This window comes from Aethalodelphis obliquidens, unplaced genomic scaffold, assembly GCF_003676395.1.
Source record: "Aethalodelphis obliquidens isolate GAN/ISIS:26980383/991018 unplaced genomic scaffold, ASM367639v1 scaffold88, whole genome shotgun sequence".
NCBI classification, from domain to species: domain Eukaryota; kingdom Metazoa; phylum Chordata; class Mammalia; order Artiodactyla; family Delphinidae; genus Aethalodelphis; species Aethalodelphis obliquidens.
In genome coordinates this window covers 3,112,584-3,119,257 of record NW_020838032.1, presented here as the reverse complement: position 1 = coordinate 3,119,257, position 6,674 = coordinate 3,112,584, and positions in this window count along the sequence as shown.

Genomic DNA, 6,674 nt, shown 5'->3' with positions numbered 1-6,674 from the left:
GACAAAAGGCTAGTACTCCAATACCAGCAAACGAAGTCAGTTTTAAAAAGGAATCTTAGATGGTCTCATGTGACTAAAACAATCTCCTGGCTTTTTACGAAGTGTAAAACTCTGAATATAATGTCTCGGTAAGTTGTAAATATTGTGGTAGTGTTTCACTAACTGCCTCAAACCTTGAGCTGGAGCTGCCACTAATATTCATCTGATCTAACAAACGAGAGTTACAGAGAAGTCAGGTGATGTGTCAAGCACACAGCTAGGCAGCTGTTAAGCCAGCGTGAGAATCCAATCTCCTGACTTAAAGTCGTTCTTGCTATTAAACCAGGTGGATCCGTCTGGGTGCAGTTGGGGAAGCAGAGCCACCATGAGTGATATGAATTAAGGGTCAGGCCCCTCCCACCAGGTGGGAGCTGGTCAAGGAGTCTTTAAGAGGATATTGCTCTGTGTCTCAGTTGGTCCTCAAAGGGCTGCAGGTCAGCAGGGCTTGAAGTTGGAAAAGTAAAGCTGGGTGTCAAGTGCAGAAGACCAAGGGCAAACTGGAATCCATGAGGACAAACTCCAGCCTGCAGCTCTCTCCCCACCTCCAACATCAGCAATGTGGGTAACTTGCAGGAAGAAGCTGGCAGCCTTCATCGCCAAACCACATGTGCACCTGGCCCAGGCCACAGAGTCGGGGTGGAGGAGATGGGCAGGAGCTGAGGCATCTGAGGCCCAGCTGTGGCCTCTTGACACTGTGGGGGGCAAGCAGATCCGCATACACATGTGGAGCTGCCCTTGGCCCCTTGCAGTGACCTTGTGGGTGTAATGGCCCTCCCTTCACTGCCACCTTCCAAATCACGCAGAAATGTACATTGTGGCCAACTCTATCTAACCCAGAACCAGCTTAACTAAGTAAAAAGCCCCCACACAACGTTATAACCTGTCAGTGTATTCTCAGCTGCCTTTGATTTTTCTTTATGACACCAAATACAGAATAATTCAAATATACAAGAGAATATGCATATAGAAACCTTCCATGGTTTCCTTTATGGAATGAGTGATTTTCTGCTGCCTTGAGTACTCAGTCACTTTGGTTCATTTTCTTGCCATGTGCGTATGGAGATGAATTAAAACTGGCCTATTTGTATATTACTTATATATGAAAATTTGGATCTATTGATTATACCCACAGCAATAACAAGTCCTCTAATATGATGTATATCATGTAAATGAGGGTCAGACCAACTTCAGGATCCATTTGGCATTATTATCTGTGCAACTATGTGCTTATGTATCTATGTAGGTAGGTTTGTATTTGTCCTACCTATCTATCTATCTATCTATCTATCCATCTATCTAACCAGGTAGTACTATAGAGACTTAAGAACAGTTTTGATGAGCACACAGACAGATATTCTAAAAATTGAGAGCTGAGAGACTGAAATATTGGTGTTGTAACTTCTGAGTAATTGTTTCAGCTACTGAACACTGGCACTAATCCAAAAGTCAAAAGAATTGACAGTTATGTAAGCTGTTTCTTCCTTTGGCTTCTTGAGATGACTGAGATAGTTATAGATAGGAAACGCAGACACAGTTAAAAAAATCTAACCACACATGATTTATGAGAATTTCTCATGCTCTGAGACTCTCAGCTTCTGCTTCTCTAAGTACCTCTTAGATTCTTTAGACTTGTAGCTTGTTTTCCTTCTCAGAGCCAAGTCCAGCAATGCTCCTTTCCTTTGCTTGTGCTTTTGAGGGGGAAGAAAACAAAGTTAAGACTGTAGGAAAATAAATCAACAAATAAATACAGCTTTGTAAAGACATTGAGATAATAAACTGAGATTATAAATCAACTTTCCAGGCTTCAACAGCAACGCAGGGGAAAAGGTGAAACAAGTGGTTTCCAAACACTTGATAAAACATAGAGGGTGTTTGGGGGTAGAAAGAGCTCTGGTTTTGGATCTAGAAGAACTTGATCCAAGCCATTTATCCATTTTGTGTCCTCTTTAGTATTATTTAACTTATTAGCATTTATGTTTCCTCTTCTGCAAAATAGCCGTCATCTTATTTGCTTCCTCGAGAAGTTCCAGGGTTGAAAGAGATAACTTCTATGTCCACCTCGTACCTTACTTCACCTTCACCTGCATTGACTCCATGCATCTCATATGACATATATAAATGGCATTACAATGCATGGGGTCACATTATTTTTAAATGTTAGAGAATTAGGTCTTAGTAGATAAGTGGAAATGTTAAAAGAACTTATTTCTTAGTCTGACAACCACTGTTAATCTTGCTTAATTGAAACAACTGAAGCAACGGATTTTTCCTATGTCAGGAAAAAATCGTGAAAGATTTTGAAAGAGCAAAAAAAAATCACTGGGTATTCTATCTAGGTAACCCTTCTGGGTTATCTATGTCTTTTATTGTTTTGGAGCTATGTTAACATTTAATTCATGGCCCACAGCATTATAACTCATGTCTGAATGAAGCTTTCTAACTCATGCATTTTATTAAGTAGGTGAGTATGCAAATACTAAATCAGCAAATAATGAGAACTAGTATGGTGTCTAGTGGATGCACAATTGATTTATCTCCCCATTTTTCCACCAAGAAGCCACTTTTGCAACTATGATGCAGATTTATTTTGATCATTCCTGACCACTGATGAATTATTAAAAGATGAACTGGGGCACGTTAAAATTTACAAGAGTTTATATGAGCAAACAGTGCTTCCAAACAAAAGTTGTTAGAGGCACTTATCAGCAGGAGCTACGGGAAAGACTTTTATGGAGAAGACTCGGAAGCAAAGCAAGGAAAATCATTGGATTGGCTATAGCTTAAGTTGTTGCCTTATTTGGGAAAGCCCAAATAAAGGCTATTTGTGATTGGATTTCTTAAGTTTCAATTTCTTAACTTTGAGGATTTCTAGGAATTGACTCTGGCTTAGGGTCCAGTTTGTTTATGTAGGTTGCTGAGGCAGTAGAGACACCTTAGTCTAATGGCCTTGTGTTTCATTACTTTAACAATGCCATTTGTCCACCTTTTAGAATTTTTGTTTTTTAACATCTTTATTGGAATATAATTGCTTTATAATGGTGTGTTAGTTTCTGCTTTATAACAAAATGAATCAGCTATACATATACCTATATCCCCAATATCTCCTCCCTTTTGCATCTCCCTCCCTCCCTCCCACCCTATCCTACCCCTCCATGTAGACACAAAGCACCAAGCTGATCTCCCTGTGCTATGCGGCTTTTTCCCACTAGCTATCTATTTCAAATTTGATAGTGTATATATGTCCATGCCACTCTCTCACTTCGTCCCAGCTTAACCTTCCCACTCCCATGTCCTCAAGCCCATTCTCTACATCTGCGTCTCTATTCCTGTCCTGCCTCTAGGTTCATCAGAACGAATTTTTTTTTAATTCCATATATATGTGTTAATTTACAGTATTTGTTTTTCTCTTTCTGACTTACTTCACTCTGTATGACAGACTCTAGGTCCATCCACCTCACTACAAATAGTTCAATTTCGTTTTGTTTTATGGCTAAGTAATATTACACTGTATATATGCGCCACATCTTCTTTATCCATTCATCTGTCGATAGACACTTAGGTTGCTTCCATGTCCTGGCTATTGTAAATAGAGCTGCAATGAACATTGTGGTACATGTGTCTTTTAGAACTATGGTTTTCTCAGGGTATATGTCCAGTAGTGGGATTGCTGGGTCATATGGTAGTTCTAATTTTAGTTTTTAAGGAACCTCCATACTGTTCTCCATAGTGGCTGTATCAATTTACATTCCCACTAACAGTGCAAGAGGGTTCCCTTTTCTCCACACCCTCTCCAGCATTTATTGTTTATAGGTTTTTATGATGGCCATTCTGACCAGTGTGAGGTGATACCTCAATGTAGTTTTGATTTGCATTTCTCTAATGATTAGTGATATTGAGCATCCTTTCATGTGTTTCTTGGCAATCTGTACATCTTCTTTGGAGAAATGTCTATTTAGGTCTTCTGCCCATTTTTGGATTGGGTTGTTTGTTTTTTGATGTTGAGCTGCATGAGCTGCTTGTAAATTTTGGAGATTAATCCTTTGTCAGTTACTTCATTTGAAAATATTTTCTCCCATTCTGAGGGTTGTCTTTTCATCTTGTTTATGTTTTCCTTTGTTGTGCAAAAGCTTTTAAGTTTCATTAGGTCCCATTTGTTTATTTTTGGTTTTATTTCCATTTCTCTAGGAGGTGGGTCAAAAAAGATCTTGATGTGATTTATGTCATAGAGTGTTTTTCCTGTGTTTTCCTCTAAGAGTTTTATACTGTCTGGCCTTACATTTAGGTCTTTAATCTATTTTGAGTGTATATGGTGTTAGGAAGTGTTCTAATTTCATTCTTTTACATGTAGCTGTCCAGTTTTCCCAGAACCACTTATTGAAGAGGCTGTCTTTTCTCCATTGTATATTCTTGCCTCCTTTATCAAAAATAAGGTGACCGTATGTGTGTGGGTTTATCTACGGGCTTTCTATCCTGTTCCATTGATATATATTTGTGTTTTTGTGCCAGTACCATACTGTCTTGATTACTGTAGCTTTGTAGTATAGTCTGAAGTCAGGGAGCCTGATTCCTCCAGCTCCGTTTTTCTTTCTCAAGATTGCTTTGGCTATTTGGGGGTCTTTTTGTTTCCATACAAATTGTGAAATGTTTTGTTTTAGTTCTGTGAAAAATGTCATTGGTAGTTTTATAGGGATTGTATTGAATCTGTAGATTGCTCTGGGTAGTATAGTCATTTCCACCATGTTGATTCTTCCAATCCAAGAATATGGTATATCTCTCCATCTGTTTGTATCATCTTTAATTTTTTTCATTAGTGTCTTATAGTTTTCTGCATATAGGTCTTTTTCTCCTTAGGTAGGTTTATTCCTAAGTATTTTATTCTTTTTGTTGCAATGGTAAATGGGAGTGTTTCCTTAATTTCTCTTTCAGATTTTCATCATTAGTGTATGCAAGAGATTTCTGTGCATTAATTTTGTATCCTGCTACTTTACCAAATTCATTGATTAGCTCTAATAGTTTTCTGGTAGCATCTTTAGGATTCTCTATGTATAGTATCATGTCACCTGCAAACAGTGACAGCTTTACTTCTTCTTTTCCCATTTGGATTCCTTTTATTTCTTTTTCTTCTCTGATTGCTATGGCTAAAACTTCCAAAACTACGTGGAATAATAGTGGTGAGAGAGGACAACTTTTTATTGTTCGTGAGCTTAGAGGAAATGGTTTCAGTTTTTCACCATTTAGAATGATGCTGGCTGTGGGTTTGTTATATATGACCTTTATTATGTTGAGGTAAGTTCCCTCTATGCCTACTTTCTGGAGAGTTTTTATCATAAATGGGTGTTGAATTTTGTCAAAAGCTTTTTCTGCATCTTGAGATGATCATATGTTTTTTCTCCTTCAGTTTGTTAATATGGTTTATCACATTGATTGATTTGCATATATTGAAGAACCCTTGCATTCCTCAGATAAACTCCACTTGATCATGGTGTATTATCCTTTTAATGCGCTGTTGGATTCTGTTTGCTTGTATTTTGTTGAGGATTTTTGCATGTATGTTCATCAGGGATATTGGCCTGTCATTTTCTTTCTTTGTGACATCCTTGTCTGGTTTTGGTATCAGGGTGATGGTGGCCTCGTAAAATGAGTTTGGGAGTGTTCCTCCCTCTGCTATATTTTGGAAGAGCTTGAGAAGGATAGGTGTTATCTCTTCTCTAAATGTGTGATAGAATTCGCCTGTGAAGCCATCTGGTCCCGGGCTTTTGTTTGTTGGAAGATTTTTAATCACAGTTTGAATTTCAGTGCTTGAGATTGGTATCTTTATATTTTCTATTTCTTCCTGGTTTAGTCTCAGAAGGTTGTGCTTTTCTAAGAATTTGTCCATTCCTTCCAGGTTGTCCATTTTATTGGCATATAGTTGCTTATAGTAATCTCTCATGACCCTTTGTATTTCTGCAGTGTCAGTTGTTACTTCTTTTTCATTTCTAATTCTATTGATTTGTGTCTTCTCCCTTTTTTTCTTGATGAGTCTGGCTAATGGCTTATCAATTTTGTTTATCTTCTCAAAGAACAAGCTTTTAGTTTTATTGATCTTTGTATTGTTTCCTTCATTTCTTTTTTACTTATTTCTGATCTGATCTTTATGATTTCTTTGCTTCTGCTAACTTTGGGGTTTTTTTGTTCTTTCTCTAATTGCTTTAGGCATAAGTTTATGTTGTTTATTTGAGATGTTTATTGTTTCTTGAGGTAGGATTCTATTGTCACCTTTTCCTTTAATCTGGTTGTACCATCTTACTTGTTCCCTCCTTAATTAATAGTTACATAAAAATTTTAGCCATGCATTCTTTTTAATTTTATATGAGTCAGGATTTTATGTTTAAAATTTTTTTATTCTTTAACATTTGAAAAATAGTTCAGACTGAATTATCATCTTCAACTAGGGAAGTTTTATGCAATTCTATGAGCCCACCTTTTCAGAGAACACTTCAGATCATCACTTTCAATGAGTCATAATTCCTCTTCGGGAGTCTTCTATCTGCCATTCTATGGATTCACGATGTAAGAAAGTGATTTTACAGTGTAAAGCCCTCTGCAAATGAGTATCTTGTTTAATCATTACAGCCTGTGAGGAGTTGTCGTTT